This window comes from Pinus tabuliformis, chromosome 5_2, assembly GCF_031772625.1.
Source record: "Pinus tabuliformis cultivar Carrire ecotype Pingquan chromosome 5_2, CPIR1, whole genome shotgun sequence".
Lineage (NCBI taxonomy): Eukaryota > Viridiplantae > Streptophyta > Pinopsida > Pinales > Pinaceae > Pinus > Pinus tabuliformis.
Genome location: NC_142306.1, coordinates 600,734,526 through 600,759,604, shown reverse-complemented (window position 1 = coordinate 600,759,604; position 25,079 = coordinate 600,734,526).

Here is a 25,079-nt window from a genome sequence, read left to right as displayed (position 1 = left end):
GCCTGGTAGTTCGCGAAGACTGGACAATGGTCCTTGTCATGTCCCTGGCCTTTGCACTTTATGCACCATACCTCCTCACGCGCCTCTAGGCGAGTTGTCTTATCTTGTTTCAAACTTTGCATCTCAAGACATAAATTTTTCAACTGCGCGTGGATCTGTTGCACTCCCAGGCTAGGATCTTGTATCGGGGTCTCGTGCAACCTCATTGCGATCTCCAAAGCTTCAGCCTGAGTGGATAGCTTTTGCTGTGATAGAGTGGTCCTTAGATGTATTGTTAGTGATGCTACAAACCATGCATAGTGCTGCCCATCCGTCAAATTCATGTTGGCTTCGCGAATCATACCCTTCAATCTCTGATCCAGCTCCCAGGGGGTCTTGCCTAGAAGCATCACAATTTCCTTAAACCTGATATTCGACTGTGTCTCCGATTTTGGCCTACTAAATTCCCTGTTTAGCGTAGCTTGGATATCTGCAATCCCTGCATTTGGATTGTCATTGGAATGATTAATGTACCATGTCAGTGTACGATTATGCAACATGCTTACCAGCGTTGCCTTCTTTATGTTGTCATCTATGACTCCTTGTGCTTCCCATATAGCCTTTACCACGAACCAAAATTGGACTAGATCTTCGTTCCCTACTCCTTTGAACACCGACAACTTTATTGCGCTTGCCATATTGAACTGTGGTGGTGGTGGAGGTGGTGTGGGCGGAGATGCGGGTGAAGATGGTGAAACTGGTGGTGGTGTAGGTGGGGGTGGTACACGCGGAATTCGCTACCTTATTAGACTGATCGCACTTCTTGGTGAAACTTTCACGAGCTCTTCCTCACTTTCTCGTCGAGGCGAAATTAAGGGGCTAGTTTCTATCTTTGGGCTACCTTCATTTCTATAGATCCTCCCACTTCATGTAGCCTCAAACATCAATTTATTCGCATAACCCGCTTTTCACACAGTAGCATTTTAATCCAAGTGTTCAAATATTTAACGTACTTACGTCACAGTCCTTTGAGGAATTGTCGTTTCGCCTCGCTGTAGCTGACTGAAGTATCTACCGCAAACTCGGTGATAAACCCTCCTATAATCCGATCGAGCCAATGGTCCACAATACGCACGATCTTATCTTCCAATGCTTCTAGTCTGTGCACCAACTTTGGAGTCCACACATAAGGTTTGTCAAGCCTACACCTTCCTTGATTGTCTGCTAGCTTCACGATCCACTCATACAACTTAGAGGGGAAGGATGCAAAGAAAATTTCATCGATTTCCATATATAAGTAGCGCTCTAACCATTGTTCCTTCGATACTTGCAGATTCCTATTTTCCTGCACTGCAAATTCGTGAATCTTTCTGTCCAACCACTCTTCAATTTCTTTCTTTGTTGAATTGTAGTGACATGACATCAGAATTCTCTTATGCAGATCCTGGTCCTGGAAAAGGAACCATTTGTTGGCTTTATGGGGCCTAACCTAGGTTCAAAGGTGATTTAGCCAAACAAATCCCAGTACTACTGGCCCTTTGGGCAACAGTCCGTGCAGCGCGGACTGAGGTCTCACCCGAAGTAGTATGGGAGGGTGCTAGAACTAGGTTTCTACACCCTAGAGATGTCTGATGAGTTCAAGTGGTCCGCGGTTCGATCCTGCACACACATCGCTACGTTCACTTACCCGTACCTCGCAGCCTGAGATGTTGCCTTCGCGCAACCCTACTCGGGGGCCGAATGCTGTTATTACCCAAGCCTTTACTTGTATTCTGCTGTTAGTTGATTAACTTAGCTTACTTACATGCTTTGAGTTATACATAGCAATATAAATCATTCATATAGGTGCGCGTAGTAAATAAACAATATATTTGCAATTTATATCAAACATGTAATAACCCAAGAATAGATACACAGAATTAAGATAAAACTTCTCTTTATTATTTTCTTCCTCGGTTACAGACTTGACTCCACCCTACGCACTTAGCTGCAGGGGTCCGCGCACTCAGTTACAGACTACTAGGCCTCTGCGCACTCAGTTGCAGAGCCTTCTCCTACCCTACGACCCAAGACACACTTAGACTCTTGCTATGTTCTTCTACTTCGTTGTCTATTACTTAGTTTGTTCTCTTTTACACTTATAGCCTCTCTCTATTTATACAATCCCATGGTCCATGGACCATGGGTAGGCTGACATTACATTACAAGACTAGGGCGGACAACCTTGTGATTCTATCATACATTTCGTGCTCCACACCCATAATTCGCGGACTCTTTACAACAAGATTAAGTCAAAAATTGGGCTTTGAGCCCCAAAACATGCCTTGGGGGGATTCCATGCCCAACACTTCTTGATTATATCGATGATAGAACATGGCCACTGGTGTGCTAGGGAAAACATTGGAAAAGGAAGCTTCAGACTATAATGGATGCATTCCATGATGGTAGTGCCTATGATTCTCTGTTCTATTTTTGAATCCTGGCTTGATGGATTTCACCTAGTAGTTTTTTGTGTGGCTGTCTTCCGTCCTTTGGGCATTGTTCACTTTGGAAATTACCTGGGGTCTATGATCCAGGTGGTTATTGGTAGCCACTCACCTATATCACTTAGAACCCCACCATTGTTTCCTTCAATTTCCCTAATTTTAGCACAATTTTCAATTTTTTTTATAGTTTTTCAGGTCGTGAACATCGAGAGTCGTTTTAACGTCCTAAACAATGTTTTCTTGGAAAAGGAGAAAATATATAGCTGGTGGCAAAGGTTTGTAGTCAAATATTTTATTCGTTGGATATATATTTCTAACAAGGTATCGTACATGTCAAACAAATATCATATGCCAAAGTTACGACCCCGGGAAGTTGATGTACTAATTTCCCCCAAGAGGGCCCACAAGCATTTGGCACTTCATCTCCTAGTGTTAGGATTTTAGGTGTTTAGGGTTTTCCATAGTTTCTCAATAATAAATAGGCATTTGGGCCTGATTGTAACATAATTTAGAAGGCAAGTAACTGCCACATCTCTTCTTAGAGATAATATAGCATCGTTCAAACTAGTTTATTTCCATACTGCATGTAACCATTTTTAGTACTTTTTTATTAAAGTTCTATTTTTCATTTTGTCCTACATAGATCAGATTAGTGGTATCAGAGTGGTATGCACTTTCTCTATTTTTCTATGCATGTCCCTAATGAGGTCGGGCTATAAGGAGTTGGGACTTGAACTATTTGAACCTTTGGAAGACCGTCCCTGCTGACACCAACAACCTCCCATGGCGAAAGAAAAGAAAGACAAGGGAGTAGGAGATCACATAAAACAGTTTCTCAAAGAATCCCTCAAGCGACAAAGGAATGAAATGAGGGGAAACGTTTCCTAGATCCTTCGACAGATGCCCATTATTGACACATCTTCATCTAGCAGTCACTTTGGATGCCCCGCCCCCTTCAAGGTAATAGTGAAATTCAATATCCTTATATTCAAAGGTCAAATAGATGATGATGTTGTAGATAAATGATTGAATATACTAGAGGATTATTTTTTAGTCCATAGTTTCACTAAAAGGGAGAAGATTTTTTTTGCACTACCTAAGGACACTCCCCATGTCAAGGACTGGTGGGAAACTTCCTGTGAGAAAAGGGCAAATGAATCCTCTTTGTTCATAGTTATAACCACTTGGAACTCTTCCTAAGACATTATAAAAGATCAATATTACCTTGTGGAGAGATATGAGGACAAATATATATAATGGACAACATTATAGTAGCAAAGGGGCTAAGATGTGCATGAGTTCACAATTATTTTTCATACTCAGGCACGCACAAAGATGGGTATCAAAGACTCTGAGTGACATCTAGTGCTTAAGTACCATAGTTGTATACACAAATAAATTCAGGAAGAAATGGAATTCTTGGATATCGCCTCTCTTTCTATAACATATTGATATACTGCCAAGATTCAACAAAAGATTAAATAGAAGAATTGAGACTTTGGATTTGTGAATACAAAGAAGGGAAAAGGTGCCCCCAAGCCAAAAAACAAAGGGAAAATCTAAGGCGAGGTGACTAAGGACAACGCATCAAAGTTGCAAGAAAAGAATAACACCACAAAAATGGAGAAGGAGACAGGGATGTGGTGTGAGTTCCAAAAGAGCCCCACTCACAACACAAGTGAGTTTGTTTCCAAGCAGTCACTAGTGGCCGAGCTGAAGGCTTTAGAGTCAAATGCATGATCTAACTCGGAGTCAAACCTCGACAAGGGGAATGAAAAAGGGAAGAAAATTATTAATGCAGAGTCCATTTCCACCGTTGCCACCACTAAGGTCAAGAAGATTGAGCTTGAAGACCCAGAGGAAAGGGAGCGTCTCCTCCACTCACAAATGTGGGTGAAGGGATTGTTTGCATTTCATTATCGATAGCGCGAGCCAAAAGAACCTCATCTTAGTAGAAGTTGTTAAGTGGTTGGGCTTGCTGACCACACAACACCTACAAACATACACCATCGGGTGGCTCGAGCAAGGACGAGATCTCTGCATCAGCCAGCAGTGTCGCCTTCCCTACAACATCAAGCCCTTCATGGATGACATATTATGTAATGTTTCTCCTCTTGAAGTTTGTGATGTATTATTAGGACAACCATACTTGTGGAAACATCATGCTATGTATGTGTATAGGCCTCACACTGTTATTATTACTTTGGGCAATAAGTTTTACAGGATACCAGAGGTAGCCCTGCCTACCACCATATCTTTGATATTTGCTAAACAATGTAGTAAGATCATCTCCAATACAAGGTTTTTTTTTCTTTGTGAGTCACTCTCAAATCAAGGGGAAAACTTGGCCACATTCACAGCCCCCATGAAGGGTTTCTCCACATAGAATAAGTTGGTGGATAAGGTAGTGGAATAATACAAGGACATCTTCTCCTCACCCACAGGGGTACCCTTGCACTTTCAGGTAAAGCATTTGATTGATATGACTCCTGAAGCACCTCTACCCAATGGGTCGATATACCGCAACTCCATTTTGGAAAATGAGGAGATTAAGTAGCAGATCTAGGAGTTGATGCAAAAATGGCACATCCAACCAAGTTCATCACCTCGTGGGATCCCAATTGTACTTGCACATAAGAAGGATGGGACTTGGAGGCTCTGCAGTGATTATCAGGCACTAAAAAAAATCAATATCAGGAACATGTATCCAATCCCATGAATTGATGAACTTATGAACCAACTCAAGGGGGCCAAGTATTTCAGCAAGATCGATCTGAATTATGGCTATCACCAAGTTCCAATAGAGCCCACAGATGTATGGAAGACTGCCTTCAACTCCAAGGAACACCTTTTTGAATGGTTAGTCATGCCCTTCGAGTTGAAAAATGCCCCTGATACTTTTAAGAGGTTGATGGATGACATATTGTGGCCCTTTACAAACTCATTCATGGTTGTTTATCTAGATGAAATCCTCATGTTCAACACGAGTATGGAAGAACACTTGCAACACATTCGATAGGTTCTTCAACCCCTGTAGTGACACAAATTATGTGCCAACTTGGAGAAATGCACCTTTGGCATGAGCTAGGTCCAATATGTGCATTATCACATAGATGAGAAAGGCCCAATTAGTGGTATTGGCCAGCCCCGACCACTCTAATAGTGCTTCGCAACTTTTTGGGCCTTGCAAATTTTTATTCGAGGTTCATGTTGGGATTCTCCCATGTCACTTGGCCTTTGAGTCAGATTACCAAGGGCAGAGTGAAAGACAAGTTTTCCTAGTCTGAGTCCAAACAAAAAGAATTCATTGCGCTGAAGCACCCCCTCTACTCTTCACCTTTACTCACATTGTTGAACTTGCAACAACCATTTGAAATTGAGACATACACCTTAGACTATGCTATTGGTGCAGTTCCCTCCCAACACAGGAATTTGGTGGCCTATCATAGTGAGACACTTTCCGATACAATTTAGAATTACCCCACCTATGATAAAGATATGTATTCTATTTTACATGATTAATGACAATGAAAATATTACATTTTTTGGAAGGAGACAGTCATGCACTCTCATCACCAACCTCTTTAGTTTAGACAAACACAATGGAAGTTTCAGAATGATTTCCATTAGAAATGGTCTACATATTTGCAACTATTCCACTTAAACATTAAATACAAGAAGGGTAGCACTAATCATGTTACATATTTCCTCAGTCGTCCCCCAATTGTAGCACTGACTACCATTCTAAAATCTTATGGCCATGAGAACACTGAATGGTTGAAACTATATAAAAATGATCCAAAGTTCACAACCACATATCAGATGCTAGTGGATGGTAAGAAAGTTCCCGGTTTCCACTTCTAGGATGACTTATTATGCTACCTAGGCCACCTTTGTGTTCCTTCAAGCAAGCGTGCCAAGCTGATTTGAGAGGTGCACTATAGTTGAGTTGTAGGAAACCTAGTGTGGAAAAAATGGTGGTTGTACTACAAGAGTATTTTTATTGTCCAAAACTCCAACATGATGTTGGAAAATATATCAGATCCTGCACTTCCTATGCCATCGCCAAGCCAACCATCAAGAAGCAAGGGTTTTAAACTCCTCTTCCTACTCCTAGGTAGCTGTGGGAGTCCATCTTCATGGATTATCTTTCTAGCCTTTGTAACAGCCCTAGTGAAAATTCCATGTAAGAAAAGTAAATAAAGGCAAAATAATAACCACAGTTGATGGGACACTTATTCCAAGCTAAATGTTTGTTGATTTGGTTTATCATGGCTAAGGAAATTGACAAAGGAAATGGCTAAGGATTTGGAAAGGAAAAATGGAATTTTTGGCACATTTATTTATGAAAATAAAGGAAATTGGAGAAAAGGAAGGTGAAAGGTCACAAGTTGCATGTTATGAAACCAACTCACAAAAAGATAGAAAAGAGAGATCCACGCCTTAGAATTCAGCCTCTTCGAGGGGGCAACCTCCTTTACATTACATAAATGAACAATTCTTGGATGATACAAATGAAAATACCTCCTTTCTATATATAGGAGTCTAAGTGGTCCCAATACAATCAAAGCCTACATAACAATAATATTGTAGGGCACAATAGTAACAATGGTGGGCTTCTATGTGGCATAATAGTAACAATATGGGCACTACATGGGTACATCAATATAATAAGTCGGTTATACTAATAACAATAAGGGGTTACACTAGTAGTATAGGGGCCTAACATGCCCCTCACCTTCAAAAAGCGTTGTCCTCAACGCTTGAGTAGTTCTTGATGCTTCTATATAAAATTCTTGTCCTCCCATGTGGAATATTCAGCGGGTAAGTTCTTCCACTTGATGAGATACTCTGAAATTGATCGATTTCATAGCTGTCGGGTTCTTGTTTCTATGACTGCTCCAGGTTCCAATATGATTTTTCCTTCCTCTTCAATTTCTGGCAATATTGCTTGAATTGGGATATTTTGCAACTTTTGAATAAGTCGCCATACTTCTTCGTTCTTCTTCCATTCATCCGTTGCTTCGTTTATCCAATTTGGTTGGATAATATAAATAGCACAAAACAATGCTTCCACATCCTCATCCTTGAAGCGTCTTCCCATTCGGTAAGGTCGCCATTTTTTAAGTGCATGTAGTATTGCCAACATTTCCTTCTCATAAATAGCTTGCTTGAGATGTAGCAGTAAAAATACCCAATCACTCACATCAAAACATTTTTCACTACGATGTTGATCTACCTGTTTTTTCATTTGATTTTGCACCGAAGTGGCGTTATCCTTTAAAAGTTGGAGAACTTGCTGTTGATGCTCGATATGATCTTTCTCTACTTGAACCTTTTTCTTCTTGATATGTCCTTCTATCTTTTGAGGAGTGGTAATTTCTTCCAGTCCTTTACAAGATATGGTCGGATTCATTTCTTGATGCTCGATGTGATCTTTCACTTCTTGAACATTTTTCTTCTTGATGTGTCCTTCTATCTTGATAGTTTGAGGAGTGGTAATTTCATCCATTGAATTACAAGATATGGTTGGATTCATTTCTTCTTTCTCGATGTGATCTTTCACTTCTTGCACCTTTTTCTTCTTGATATGTCCTTCTATCTTGAGAGTTTGAGGAGTGGTAATTCTTGCCAAGGCTTTACAAGATATGGTCTGATTCATTTCTTCTTTCTCTGGGGTGGTGTCCTGACGTATATCCTCTTCTTTTGATGTTTCTTGATCCTTTTCTTCCTCCTCTTCATATTCTATGTAAAATAATTTCTTCTCAGCACACCTATTACCTTTAGTGCATTTGCTATCACAATTGTAACAAAGCCCTTTTTCTCTTTTTTCTTCCAATTGTTGTGGTGTAACCCTTGTAGGTTGTGGAAGGCTGGGAGAAACAACACTTCCATCTTTATAGTTGTGAGGGGTATGCTTCCTGGTTTCCATAATTTTGCTTTCCATTATGTCACAAAGCCCTTTTACTCTTTCCAATTGTTGTGTTGTTTCTCTAAAGAAGGTGTTGCTCTTTATATCCTCATAATGTGCTATCATTTCCTCCGTGAAAATTGACCACGTAACAAGTTTTTTACGAGAACAAAGCCCTTTGTACCATAAAAATTGATCTGGTTCTAAATATGAAGATGCAATACATACCTTTTGTAACAGTTGTACACCATGTATATCAAAATATTGCTCCATCTGAAGTATCCAATTTACCGGATCCTTGCCATCAAACTTCCTCATCTTGCTTTTTCTTGATTTTAGGAGCTCTACCTTGAAACGATTGTAACTCTGTAATTTCAGATCTTTAAGTTCTAAACTTGTGACCTGTAGTAGCCCTCTGTGTCCTCTTTCCAATGCCACAAGTCTGATCCAAATTGGATTCTCCAAGAAAAAGTTATGCACAATCTCCCACAGTGACCTGATTATAGACTGGTTCAGTAGAGTGAACTTGTATGAAGTGCCACGTGTCACTGTTTCAACCTTTGACTCTAAAAAATATATAAACAGAAACTACAGTCCGTTCTATTTCTGTACCTTCTTACGAAATTTCAATCCGATGCTCAGAAAGAAAGTTATGACGATTTTCCCCAGGTCACCTGTTTTGAGTGTAATTCAGGAGTCTGCAAAAAGACCAACTTCCGCAGATCATATCTCCGAAAATATCGCGCGAAAAGATCTGAAATTCGGACCCAAGGTTCAGCGCCAATTCTTCTCAAATGGGTTTTTTTTGCGACTTCTGAAACGTCACAGAAAAAAAGTTATAGCGAAAATGCCACGATGACCTGTTTGGAGCAGCGAAACCCTAGAATCCAAAGCTCTGATACCAAATGTTATGAAACCAGCTCACAAAAAGATAGAAAAGAGAGATCCACGCCTTAGAATTCAGCCTCTTCGAGGGGGCAACCTCCTTTACATTACATAAATGAACAATTCTTGGATGATACAAATGAAAATACCTCCTTTCTATATATAGGAGTCTAAGTGGTCCCAATACAATCAAAGCCTACATAACAATAATATTGTAGGGCACAATAGTAACAATGGTGGGCTTCGATGTGGCATAATAGTAACAATATGGGCACTACATGGGTACATCAATATAATAAGTCGGTTATACTAATAACAATAAGGGGTTACACTAGTAGTATAGGGGCCTAACATTGCATGTGAAGAGGAAATTGAAGGAAAATAATGGAAAATGAAGAAAACAAAGACCTAATTGATAAAAAGGATTATGGGGATCAATTTGTAACATTTTATTAGTTCAGTTTTGGACCTCTCTCATTATTCTCTCTCTCTCTCTAACTCTTGGACACTTAGAGTTTTCTTGGAGAACTTTGGAAATGGATCAAGAAAGGAAAAGAAGGAAAGAGGAAGGAAGGAGGAAGCAAGGAAGAGTAGGATCAAGTAGATACAATAGGATTCTTTGCAGGTATAAATTTGCATGTGTGTTTTTCTTTCTAGATTCGGCATGCATGGTATTGCATGTGGTTCTTTCACTATTATGGCATGGGTTTTTCCAGGTGCAACAATGTTTTTAACCTAACCTTTCCATTTCTAGATAGCCATGGTGTTATGGGGTTCTCATGTTTTGGTTTATCTAGATTGTTGGATAGATTCGAAGTTAAGTGAGGTGGATCTATGAATGATAGAACACATGGCCTAGTGACCCCTAAACCAAACTGTGGGTTGTGGTAAAGCTATATTTTGTGTTCCTTCGGTGGACCTGGGAATCCTTGACTGGTGAATGGTGAGATATATGGTAAGCCTAGCAGTGGTTCCCCTTGATTAGGCCTAGGAATCCTTGCCAGTGAATGGTAGGTGTTGACGATGTTGGATCCACCAACATTCAGGGGATCACCCCAATATGAAGTCCCAACTAGATTTCACACTGTTTGGTGTGGGAGTCCCATCCGGTACGATGGCCCAATTGCCATTATCTTAAGGATTTGCCTCAACTCTTGCTTGTCAGAACAAGAGAGTGGTCTGGTTTTTCTTCGCAAAGTGAGGTTCGTGTGCTTGGTGAATGTAAGTGTCAATTGTGTCAACGGTTCTTTCAATGTAGAGGGAGAGGGTGGAAGTGAGTCCCAAGTTGGTTGGGATGAAGTCTGAACTCGGCTAGGAACATTAAAGACAATAGGACGTGCACAAATTCTGGAGGAGAATTCAACATGGGTGTGGTAGTCACAATACATAAGGTAAGATAACACGTACAACATTCAGCGGATGAGTCCACACGAGTGCAACGGTTATTACAACAAGTTTTATGTGAAAGGTCTCTCTAGTGTCTGGGAGAGTAGTTTACATGGGTAAGACAGCGTTAGCAACATATACAACACATTTCCATTAATAGATTATGCATTACAACAAGTGAAATAGTTCAGATGTAAAGCACAGGTTAAAGAAACATGAATCACAAGTGTTGAAGATTACTCTTACAACAATTACAATACATGCGTGAAAACTTGTTGGCCTGTTGGCAGGCTTCTAAATTAAGCGAAAGTTCCAAGACACATTGTTACACCATACATCACTAACCTCATATGAGGGGTGTTGGAGCCACTACTTACTCCTCAAAGGAAAGATTACAAACTCTCTTGGCTATGTGGGAGGAGCTGAGGTGAAAAAGTCCTTTTCATGTACAAATGAGGGGGTATTTATAGCCAAGGGTGAAATTGACCCTTGTGGTTGTTCGACTACCCTCATCACTGTTTGACTTCCATGAATTTTCGACTTTACATGACTCTTTGTACAACAAGTGGGTCTCTTGGACTTCCACATTACATTCCATTTTTTCAACATGGCCCATAGTAGAGATGTGGACAACGTGACTCATGACATGACTCAACATGACAGTGCTGGTACATCCGTGCTATTGTTGGATTGCATGTCGAGCTGTAGTGTTGGTGGCTGATGGATGTCTTCATGGTGTATCACAGCTTCACCTCTGCATGGCAAAGTGTGTTAAGTCTTCGATGGTCATTGGTTTTCTTGATGATGCTTTGGCATGTTGTTCCTTGCTTGCATGTTGGAAGGCTTGACAGGCTCATCTATTCACGAAAGGTGCATGTTCGTCCGTTCATTCGTCCATGAGCACATCCTGCATGTTTGCTCAACCGTCCATTCGTGAACACATCTTTGCATGATCATCCATTCTTGAGCATATCCCCTCACATGCATCGTTCGTTCGTCCTCGGTGAACGTATCATTCTACATGTGCTCCCCTTCGTTCGTCCCTTTCGTTGTCATGCTGTGTTTGTTAGTGTGCTTGTGCCTGCAGTCACTCATGACGAGGTGACATCAAATCCAAAAAATGTTCTAGTCTATCATGACACATGATCATTTTGGATGCAGGTGACCGGGAGAGGAAGCAAAGTTGCATAGCGGGATGATGGCTCCAGGCACTGCTGATGAAAATTGTGCAAGAGTCATTGAGTGATGAAGATGAGCAATCCAAGTCGACAGTGACTGCTTGCGAGGTCTGGCTCCGCTGGAAGGAAAAATTGCACAAATTTTGGAAGGGACAGTCTGGGCTGCCAGAAGAAAAGGTAGGAATAATCTACATAGTTTTTGGAATGAGCGGGAAACAGGGACTGGAAGGAAAAATTTGTGCAATTTTCAGGAGGAACAGGCTAGGCTGCAAGGAGGATCAGCAGGCAAAAATTGCACAGCTTTAGGGGGGAAATGGTCGGCAGCCTGGTAGTCAAAACTGTGCAATTCCCAGAGGGAACTGGTAGTTGCTACTTGGTCACTGGTAGTAGAAACTGTGCAATTCCCAAGGGGAACAGGCAGTCTGCTGCTGGGAGACTGGTGACAGAAAATGAGCAATTCCTGGAGGGAACTGGTAGTCTGTTGCTAGGAGCTGGCGGTGAGGAAAACTACACTAAGGCTGATAACCTATCCTGCTGATCATCTTTGCGTATTTTCTGAGCTGAGTAGACTTCTGTCCAACAGAATGTATGCTCATGAAAACTGTGCAATTTCCTAGATGAGCAGTCGGTCGACTGTTGGGAGGACTGACTGGGAAAACTACACAATTTTCTGAGGGAGAGAGGGAGAGGCACTTGGTGTTTGTTCGACCTATATGCACAATTTCCTCAGTCAGCAGAGTAGGCAAGGTTAGTAGCCTCTATGCAATTTTGGAGGGGAGTTACTCCCGAGGTGGCTGCTGAGTCCAACTGTCCAGGTGGTCAGCATGAAAGCTGATTGGTTTTCTTGCAATCAACACAACTTAGAAAGATTTGCTTGGTGATTCTACATTGTTCTGGGTGACAATCGATTGAGTCAATGGTGGGGTGATGGTCTGACTGTCAGAGGGGAGTCTGGTTGTTAGAACTTCAGCAAAATGACTAAGTGTGTGAACGATCGAAAGATTCATAGGTGATCATACAACACACACTCACATGACTCGACGAAAAAATGACTCAACACATCTAGACACACATGTTCAACACGACCGACTGACGGTGCAAGCCACAAGCGCAACACTCGTGATTGATCGTTGATTGACCATGAAAACGCTTGTGTGACAGTGAATGTGACTCTGTGGGTGAGTGCGACAAATGCTTTCATAGCAAACATAACAAGTACACATGAAGCGAAGACTTTGAGCATAACCGGAACATGGTCGCAAGCATGACTTAGACACCAACATGCAGAAAATCAGGGGAAATGAACAAGCAAAGTGGATGCAAAGAATCACATGGGCTCACAGAGTGAACCTAAGGGTGTGCAGTCATCAAGTGAAACTCCAAGGGAGGCTCCGAAATTAGGTGCAAGCTAAAATTTTGGAGGGTGGTTATAGCTGCTACAATAGAAAGATATATTGTGAATCCTAGAGGGTGGTGTCTCGGTTTAGGACCTAGTGATCCCGAGATCAAACTGTGGATTGCAGTAAAGCCTGAAAAAGTAGGAGACAGGAAAATTCCTCACAGTGTAGGTGGGAAAATCTGATGGAATCCATACTTGTTACGTCCTAGTGATCTGGTGGAGATCATGGTAAATCTTGTTATCACATGTTTATTGTCTTAACCTAGTGATCCAGGATGGATTATGGTAAAGCCTAGATTCTATTGATGAGGGTGAGGTGGTTTAATTTTGGGATGCTCTAGTTGGTTTTTTTGGTTTGATTCCCACATTAATGCTTGGAATATGGTACCGGGGTGAATGGCTAAAGAGATATTTGGCTTGTCCATTCTATCGTTGGGTGGAATGTGTTAGTCTCATCCCCAGATGGATTTTGCATTCAATAATGAGAGGTTCTATCCTTGATATCTTATGTATAAATGTACTGGTTTATATGTGGATTTTATGGCTGATGTATCCTTGATATTTTTGTTGCTATTCTGTTGGTTATAAGCATGTATTAAGATAGTGATGATGTATGACTATCCTCATGTTTTGATTTTTAAATGAATGAAAAATGTATCTATGACCTAATAGATGATAATGCAACTAATGATATAAGGGGCCAATTATTCTTAGTGATTCTCAGATAAGGATGAGATCCCTATGCTTAGATTTGTTGTTTACACATGTAAATTACATATTTGTGATATGTTTGATGAAATACTTGTCATGGCTAGTAGGGGTCCAGTCAAGCCTTTGATTAAGTAATTGCATTGTATCATCATTCCCTTGTTATCTCTCTGTTGCAAAGGTGTCATTTAATTCTAGGCAGTGACGTAGGCTCTAGGCTTGAAAAAGTGGCTCAAATCCCAGGGACATTGGAACAACACTGAGAAAAATAGTCCCTAAAAGCTGGCACACCATGATGTGGGATTGTCGAAAGCCTTCTAGACACATGCATGCCCATATCATGGGAGCGTCTGAGGGTTAATTTGTCTAAAAACTCAGTGGGATGAAGGGGCTGGTTAGCTAAGAGGTTGGGATGGTTTCTTGGAGTCTTGTTACTGACGTGGAGGTTCTGTATGTTTTGTTTTCTTTGATTCCACTTGCTTAAGGTCACACAATAGGTTGAATCCCATCATAGTAGCCCCTTATCACATGTTTACCCCAGTTGGTTCGTTACTTGGGTAGATGTGGGACGAGGGTGTTATAGTGTGGCATCAAAGCATGGTTCACCCCTTGGATCATATGGGCAGTGTGTGTTGCTCATGCATTCATGTCAGTTTCACATGTGTTAATCATCCTTGTGGTTTATATTTTTGTTGCATAGGAATGGTGTTGGTCATGGTTGTAGTGATGGTGCCATGTGAAAGGGGATGTTGTTGTTGTGAAGTGTGTCAACATGAGTGTATGATTGGTTACATGTTGTTTATGCTTGCGTATTGCCAGTATACATTGGTATGGTTGTTGTTGTCATGCAGGAGGTCATTTTATGTGTAGTTTATATGGTCATGCATTGATAACTGGACTCTAGCTAGATTGATGGTTACATGGTTATATTCTTATGTATTATATGTATATATATTGTTATGATTATGTTATACATGTACTATGCTGATTGGTTGATCTTGAAGACGAGATATCATTCCTGTATTTTGCTAAGGTATGGTTGTTTATTGTGATTTGGTTTAGCTAACATAATATGCCTTACAGGAAAGAGATCAAAATGACTAGCAAGATGGTAAACTACAAAGCTTCTCCCTATGAAACAGATGAGCACTATGGTGTTGGGCACTCTTCTAACTTGGAAGACACATTGATAATATTGAAGGAATAAATAAGGAGTTGTAAGGAAGACAATGACAAAATCATGCAGGCACAATAGAAGCAAGCAAAGGTTAATGCAATGCATCTTCAGAGTTTGTCAGAATAGCGACAATAAGGGCCACTTTGGATCAACCATGGGAAGGAGGAAAACACTAATGGAGCATATGGAAGTAGGTCTCATGGTGGTCATAGGTCAGATAGAAATGATATAATGAGAGATGGCATGTTTTTGGATACTCTAGATAGTAGAGGCAATGGATAAAAGTATTAGTCTAGTTCTGGTTCTGATAGGCATCATGATCGTCATCAGTATCACCCTTATAGGAGGAGTGATAGGGGATACTTTTTTGATGATTTTAAGAAAGAAAAGTCACCTAATTTTGATGGAGACTTGAAGAAACCAGAATACGCGGAGGCTTGGATACTTGGGATGAACAAGTTCTTTGAGTTTCATGAGGACACATAAAACATGAAGGCCAAAATTTCTGTCTTCAGCTTGAAAGGTAAAGAAAATATCTGGTGGGAATATGTGAAGTGGGTCAGAGAAATCAAGACGGAGGACTTGTGTTGGCATGAGTTAAAGAGGATTTTCACAAAGAATTACTTGTCAGATAGGTACTACGACAGTAAGGCCAGATAATTCTATGAGCTAAAGATGGCATCAATGATAGATGAAGAGTACATGACTAAGTTCCTGGAGCTATTGAGGTACATACCGTATCTTAAAGATGAGAAGGCTAAAGTTTAGCTATTTATAAGTGGTTTTCCATTAGCATTAAGAGATCATATTGAGTATGATGAGCCTTGGTCACTTGAGGAAGTTATTGGGAAATTGAAGCATTTATATGAACAATCGAAGCGTAAGAATGAATCTCAGGAAGGATGGAAAGGGAAGGATAAGGATAAAGGTAAGGGTAAATGGCAGCCAAAATAACAAGGCCTTAGAATGTAGAAGAGAAAGAAAACATGGCACCAAAAATGAAGTTCAATGCAGCTAGACAAGGATATGGATCACAACATCAACATAGAGGTGATGGTACTTGACAATTGGAGTGTTGGACATGCGGTAAGGAACACCTTAAGAGATATTTTCCACAGAATCAGGGTATTAGTCCTTAGATCTATAGCGCACAAGAGGTGCAAAATGTTGGGGATGTTGGTGAGAGCATTCCTCGTATCTATGCCACACTGGATAACAGACAGGAAGACCATCAGGCATCTATCATTGAGATGGATAGTATCCTTTGTGATCAAGCTGTTTATATTTTTATTGACCATGGATATAATTACAGTTATGTTAGTCCTGACTTGGTGGATAAGTGTGGTTTGAATAAAGAAGTGCATGCAGAATATTGGTTAATGTAGCTGGCTATAGGTACAAAGCAAAGAGTGCATCATTGGGTAAGAGTTTGTGCATTTGAGTTGAATGGCATGTCTACAACAATGCATTTGAATGTATTTCCAGTAGGATCATATAGTATGCTATTGGGTATGGATTGGCTATACCTTCATAGGACCAAGGTGCATTTTTATGACAAAGCCATTGAGTGTGTGGATGACAATGGGGAACCAAGAGAGTTATAGGGAAAGAAGAAAGCCACATCAGTTAGGATGGTGACAACTATGCAGGAAAAGCCCAGTTCTATAGTATTTTTAGGATGTTTTTCCTGCAGATATTTCAGATTTTCCACCTCACAGGGGAAGTAGAATTTTCTATTGAGTTAGTGCCAGGGGCAGCTCCAACACCAAAGCACCTTACAAGATGAGCACACCTGAGTTGGAAGAGTTGAAGTTGCAGTTGAAGGAAATGTTGGAAAAGGGATACATTAGGCCAAGTGTATCACCTTGGGGTGCACCAGTATTGTTTGTGAAGAAGAAGAATGGTACTCTCAGATTGTGCTTTGACTACATGTAGTTGAACAAAGTGACCATCAAGAACAAGTATTCGTTGCTGAGGATTGATGATTTGTTTGATTATCTGAAGGGAGGAGCAGTGTTCTCAAATATTTATTTGAGATCAGGATACCATCAGGTATGCATCAAAGATGAGGAAATTTACAAGACAACTTTAGGGACTAGATATGGGAATTATGAGTTTATTGTAGTTCCATTCAGCCTGACTAATGCTCCGACTACATTTATGTGCTTGATGAACAATGTATTGCATCCCTATTTGGATAAGTTTGTTCTTGTGTTCATTGATGACATATTGGTATATTCTAAAACTAAGAGCATGCCAAGCATTTGGCAGCAGTGTTGATATTGTTGAGAGAGCATCATTTGTGTGCTAAGCTCAAAAAGTGTAGTTTCTTTCAAACTGAGGTACACTACTTGGGACATTTTGTCTCCAAGGAGGGCATAACACCAAATCCAAAAACGATAAGGGCCATCATGGAGTGGGAATCTCCCAGGAATGTGGATGAGGTGAGATTGTTCAAGGGATTGGTAGGTTACTACAGGAAGTTCATCACGAACTTATCACAAATTTATTATCTTATCACATCATTGTAGAGGAAAGGTAAGAGGCTTGAATGGACATAGAAGTGTACGGCCATTTTTTAGCAACTCAAGTAGCTGTTGACACATAAACCAGTGTTAAAGATCGTAGATCTAGACAAAGAATTTGTAGCATGTACAAATGCTTGTAAGAGAGGACTTGCTAGAGTCCTTATGCAGGAAGGACATGTAGTGTTCTATGAGTCACGAAATCTAAACGAGCATGAGCAGAATTGTCTGACGCATGATCTTGAGTTGGTAGCAACCATACATGCATTGAAGATGTGGAGGCACTATCTTCTTAGAAGGATGTTTGTATTGATAAGTGATCACAGTGGGTCGAGATACTTGTTTGACCAGCTGAATATGAATGCCAGGTAGGTTAGATGGTTGGCTATGATCAACGAGTTTTATTTTGAGATAAGATACATCAAAGGAAAGGAGAAAAAGGTCGCATATTCTCTTAGCAGGCAGATACAGTAAATCATATAGCAACTATGAGTTCCTATGGGACCAATCTACAGGATAGGATCTTATAGGTAGGTTAGCAGGATGTCAGGTATATGGAGATTATGCACATGTTGCAGCAGAGTACAGGTACAGGTACATGTAGTCATATAGGTACAAGTGCATGTAGTAGTATAGGTATAGGTACAGGTACATGTATAGGTGAAGGTGCACAAGATATTGAATATTGTCTTAGAATGGATGGATTGGTCAAGTTTAGAGACAAGATATATGTGCTAGACAACAGTGAGCTCAAGAAGGGGATCTTGATGGAGTTTCATGTGAAACCATATGCAGGTCAACCAAGTTATCAAAATACATTGACCGCAGTGAAGAAATTTTATTATTGGTTGAATATAGAGAAGGATGTGGCAGAGTTTGTGGCTAAGTGTTTTGATTTTTAGTAGGTGAAGGAAGAGTGTAAGCATCCAGGTGGACTGCTACAGCCGATTGAGATTCTAGAGTGGAAAAGGTTCGGTCATTTCCATGGAATTTGTCACAAGGTTTCCGAGGACAGTGAGACAACATGATTCCATCATGATAGTGGGGGATAGGTTGAAAAAGATAGCACACTTAATTCTAGTGAAGTCCACATTCTCAGCTAGCGATGCAACATATGTATTCATTAGAGCTGTGATTAGATTGCATGGAGTTCCAAAGAGGATTGTGTTAAACAGGGATGCAAAGTTCACTTCCATGTTTTGGAAGGAGTTGTTTGGAGGTTTGGGCGCAAATTTGGCATTCAGTATAGCTTATCATCCGCAGACATATGGATAGACATAGAGGGTCAATAGGATATTGGAGGACATGTAGAGCATGTATGTGATGCATCAACAATGAAAGTGGGAAGAGTATATTCAACTGGTAGAGTTTGATTACAACAATGGGTGTCAAGAATCCTTGAGGATGAGTCTATTTGAGGCATTGTATGGGAGGAGTTGTAACACTACCATCAGTAGGAGTGATCCAATTAATAGGGTGTTGATTGGACCAGACATGTTGGTAGACATGGAGTAAGAAATGTAGGTAATCAAGAAGACTTTAAAAGAAGAACATGATAGGCAGAAGAGATATGCAGATCAGAATAGGTTGTTCAAGGAGTTTTAGGTTGGGGAACAATTATACTTGTGAATCAAATCGAAGAATAGCTCCTTGTGGATTGGATCATGTGCCAAGCCGACATCCCGATTTTGTGGAACTTTTAGGATTATTGAGAGGATTGGGTCAATAGCCTATCAAATTTGCATGTCTCTGATAGTGAAATTCCATGATGTTTTCCATGTGTCATTGCTTAAGAAGTATGTTAAAGATGTTGAACATGTGGTTGACTGGTATGTATTGTAGGTGGAGCCAGATGGAGAATTCTAGTTGGAGCCTTAGTGTATATTGCAAAGAAAGGTGCTCATGCTCTAGAACTAAGAAATAGAGTAGGTTAAAGTGCAAGGGAGTCACTTTGGACCCTATGAAGCTACATGGGAGATGGCGTATTAGATGCGGGCTATGTATCTTTCATTATTTGTCGGTTGAGGCAAAGTGGATTTGGTATGATGTTTGGTATATGTTTTGTCATATGTTTGGGTAATGTTTTGATATATGTAGATATGTATATGGATTTAAATATTGCCACGAGCTATGTTATAAAGATCCAATAAGCGGTATGGCTATCATGTCATTATGGTTGTCATGTTGTTATGTTGTCATGTTGGTTTTCTTTTTAGCAGGGTGATCATTGTAAATACTGTATCGAGATATGTTATAAAGTTCCATCATCAATATGTCTTCTTTTAGTGGTTTTTTTGAGGGATAGGTGTGGTTGAACACTAAGGATGGTGTCCCCCAAAGGGGAGTTTCTGTAATAGCCTTAGTGAAAATTCAATGTAATAAAAGTTAATAAAGGAAAAATAGTAGCCATGGTTGATGGGACACTTATTCCAAGCTGAATGTTGGGAAAAATATCCTAATGGGTGTTCATTTGGTTTATTATGGATAAAGAATTTAGAAAAGGAAATGGCTAAGGCTTTGGAAAAGCAAAGTGGAATTTTGGCACATTTATTTATGAAAATTAGGAGAAAAGGAAGGTGAAAGGTCACAGGTTGCATGTGAGGATAAAATTGAAGGAAAATAATGGAAAATGAAGAAAATAGAGGCCTAATTGATAAAAAGGCTTATGAGGATCAATTTGTAACCTTTTCTCATTTCAGTTTTGGAGCTCTCTCATTATTCTCTCTCTCTCTCTCTCATTCTTGGATACAAACTTTTCTTGGAGCACTTTAGCATTGGATCAGGAAAGGTGAAGAAAGCAAGAGGAAGGAACAAGAAAGGAAGAGTAGGATCAAGTAGGTACAACAAGATTCTTTGCAGGTATAGATTTGCGTGTGTGTTTTCCTTACTAGATTTGGAATGCATGGTATTGCATGTGGTTATTTTGTTGTTATGGCATGGGTTTTGCTAGGTGTGATAGTATTTTCAGCCTAGCCTTGCCATTTCTGGATAGCCATGGTGTGATGGGGCTCTCATGTTTTCATTGAGTTGGATTGCCAGATGGATTTGAAGCTGAGTGAGGTGGATCTCCAAATGATAGAACACATGGCCTAGTGACCCTTGAACCAGACTATGGGTTGCAGTAAAGTAGGATTTTATGTTGCCTTAGTGGGACTAGGAATCCTTGACTATGAATGGTAGGATATATGGTAAATCCTAGAGGTGGTTTCCCTTGATTAGGCCTAGGAATCCTTGTTGGGAAATGCCAGGATATATGGTAAAGCCTAAAGTGTGGTGTCTCATTTTAGGGCCTAGTGATCCCTGGATCCTATTGTGGATTGTGGTAAAGCATGAGAGACTAGATAGGAAAATTCTACACGATGTAGGTGGATAAATCTGGTGGCATCCATGCTTTTTTTGGCTTAGTGATCTAGTGGAGATCATGGTAAAGCCTGTTATTACATGTTTATTATGTTAGCCTAGTGATCCAAGATGGATTACGGGAAATCCTGGTTTCTATTGATGAGAGTGTGGTGGTTTAGCCTCGGGCTTCCCTATTTGGTTCTTTTGGTTTTACTACCACATTCATGCTTGGAATATTGCACAGGGGTGAATGGCAGAAGAGAGATTTGGCTCAGCCATTTTATGGTTGGGTGGAACATGGAGTCCCATCCTGGGTTGGATTTTTCATTCAATAATAAGAGGTTCTCTCTTTGATATCTTATGTATAAATGTGCCGGTTCTATGTGGATTTTATGGTTGATGTATACTTGATTTTTTGTTGTTATTATGTTGGTTATAAGCATGCATTAGGACAGTGATGATGTATGGTTGTCCTCATGTTTTAATTTGTAAATGAATGAACAATGTATATATGATGTAATAGATGATAATGAAGCTAATGATATATGGGATCAATGCTTCTCTGTGATTATCAGATATGTATGAGACCCCTATTCTTAGATATTTTGTTTACACTTGCAGATTACATATTAGTGATATGTTTAACGAAATTCTTGTCATGGATAGTAGGGGTCCAGTCAAGCCTATGATTAAGTAATTGTAATTATATCATCATTCCCTTGTTATGCTTTTATTATGAAGGTGTCATTTAATTCTAGGAAGTGAACTAGGCTTTGGGTGTGAAAAAATGGCTCAAATCCTGGGGACACTGACACGACACTGAGCAAAATAGCCCCTGGACACTGGCACACCATGCTGTGGGAGCATCCAAAGCCTTTTGGATGCATGCATGCCCATATCATGGGAGCATCTAGGGGTTAATTGATATAAAAACTCAGTGGGACCTAGAGGTTGGTTACCTGAGAGGTTGGGATGGTTCTTGGGAGTCTTGTTACTAATGTAGAGGGTTTGTATGTGGTGCTTCCATCGATTCCACTTCCTTAAGGTCACATAGGAGGTTGAATCCCATCATAGTAGCGTCTCGTCACATGTTTACCCTAGTTGGCTGGTTACTTGGGTATATGTGGGAGGAGGGTGATACAACCTCGCTCCTACCAAGCATGGTAATGACTCTATATTTGTGGTTGTGGACAAATTTTATAAAATGGCTATATTAGTGGCCTAAAAGAAGAGTTTCACAATAGAGGGCATTGCCAAACACGTTTTTCAATAAGTGTGGTTACTTTTTGGGATCTAACATACCATTATGTCATATCGGGATAGATACTTCCTACGCATATTTTGATCGAACTTCTGGACACTATTAGACACCAAGCTCACCAAGTCAACTGAATTCCATCCCCAGACTAATGGTGAGACACTGGATCTCAATAGCATGATAGTGCACATACTTTTCATGTACAAATACAAGAATCCACAAGCATGGGATGAGAGCCTTCCCTATGTGTAGCACAATTGTAACAGAGTCCCCATAGCTCGATTGGTCATAGTCCCTTTCAAGTGGGTCTGGTATTTCAACCATTTTTCTCGATTGATGTTGCCATGCATTATTCGATGTCATAGACAAACTCCACACATGTATATTCCAAGTCTAATAAAGAAACTAGGTTTACTGAAGACATCCTACACATCTTCCAATAGTTTAATGACATCTTGGAGAATTCCAAATCTAAGTACATGTAGTGGCATGATCAACATCGGGTACCACATAAGTTTTAGGTGGGCGACTAAGTTTGGTTGCATTTGTAGAAAGAATGCCTTACTGGAGCCCATCGAAATATCTAACCACTCTCATATGGGTCTTACACCATAACTAAGGTTGTCGGTGACAACACTTTGAAGTTCAACATTTCCCATTCCTTGGCCTACACCTAGAGTTCAATGTGGACTGTCTTTGTCCATACATTCCACCATTGTTGGACCCATTAGACATTGGATAACAACTAACACCAATAAATCTCAACCCAAACTGCATGGAATAGGACACAACTGATCAAATTATGCATACACAGATCAAGACCAATCAAAAACAAAAGATCCAATTGTATTAGGTTGTCAAATCTATCCAATGCCTGCACCAAGGCAAGTGGCTCACTAGGGACTAGGTTTAGTAGAAGTTTCCCCATCTCATGGAGGCACTCAAAACAATGGGCATAATTGCTTCCTAAGGGAGGAGGACTGATCCAAGTGGATATTGGTGGCCACCTTTCTATTCCACTTGGACCCTCACCATTGTTTCTCTTAGTTTCCTTAATTGTGGCACAATTTACTATTTTTTGTAGTTTTTCGGGTCCTAAACTTCCGAAGTCATTTTGAGGCCCTAAACAATGTTTTTTGGAAACTGTGCGAACCCATAATGTATGCTAGGGGTTTTCAATAAAATGTTGTAGTCGTTGGATATATATTTATATCGATGTATTATACGTATCAAACGAAGATCGTATGCCAATATTACAACCCCATGAAGTTAATGTACCAATCTACCCTAATGGGGCCCAGAGACTTTTGGTGCTTCATCTTCTAGGGTTAGGTTTTTCAATGATTAGGGTTTTCCATAGTTTCTCAATAATAAATAGGCCTTTGAGCCCTATTGTAACATATTTTATAAGGCATGTAGCCACCACATCTCTTATTAGAGATTAGCTACCATCACCCGAAATAGTTTATTACCATCATGCATGTAACAGTTTTAAGTACTTATTATTTAAGTTTTTTTTTTTTCGCTCTAAATTTTTGTTTCTATTTGTATTTTTATCTTATTCGTCTTTCATATATTTGAATAAGTGGTATGAAAGCAGTTTTCTTTTTCTCTATATTTTTGTGCATGTCCCTAATGAGGTTGGGGTATAAGGAGTTGGAACTTAAATTGGTTAAACCCTTGCAAGACCATCCCCGCTGACACCGATGGCCTCCCATAGCGGAAGAAAGGAATATTAGGGAGAAAAAGATCATATCAAACTACTGCTCGAAGAAGACCTCGAGTGGCAAAGTAATGAGATGATGGACAACTTTCTGAGATCCTTCAACAAATGCCCACTGATGACGCATATTCATCTAGGAGTACCTTGGATGCACCACCCCTTTCAACATACAAGTGAACTTCGATATCCATATATTTAAAGTTCAAATAAATGTAGATGTTGTAGATAAATGGTTGAATATACTGGAGGGTTTTTTTCACTCCATACTTTCTCTGATAGGGAGAAGATTACTTTAGCCCTGCTTAAGGTTGCTCCCCATGTCAAGGACTAGTGGGAAACTTATCATGAGAAAAGGGTTGAGGAACCCTCTCTATTCATAGTTGCACTCAGTTGGAACTCTTTATGAGATTTTGTCAAGGAAAAATATTACCTCGTGGGTAGCTATGAGGATAAATACATACAATGGACCACATTACGGTAGCAAAGGAACCAAGATGTGCATGATTTCACAAATATTTTTCATACTCTACACACAAAGTTGGGTATCAAACAATTTGAGTAACATATGGTTCCCAAGTACCATGGATGTTTGCACAAATACATTTAGGATGAAATGGAGTTCCTAAAAATCTCCTCTCTTGGTGCATCATACCGATATGCTGCCAATATTAAACAAAAAAATAAGTAGAAGAAACAAGACTTTGGATCTATCAATTCGAAGCAGGGAAAAGGCACCTCAAAACCATAGAACAAGGGAAAATCTAAGGCGAGTTCATGCAAGACATCCGATTGAAGCCACAAGAAAATAATAACACCATGAAGATGAAGAAGGACATAGGGAAGTGGTATGCGTTCCATAAGACTCCCACTCATAACATAAGTGAGTGTCATGCCAAGCAATCAGGAGTGGCCGTTTGGATTCAGATGCATGTTTTGACTTAGAGTTAGACCCTAACAAGGGGACTAAAAAAGGGAAGAAAATTATTGATGCACAACCTAGTGCCACCATTGACACGACCAAGGTCGAGAAGATTGAGCCTGAAGACCCAGAGGAAGGGGAGTGTCTCTTCCACTCACAGACATGGGTGAAGGGGTCTCTATTGCAGTTCATTTTCAAAAGAG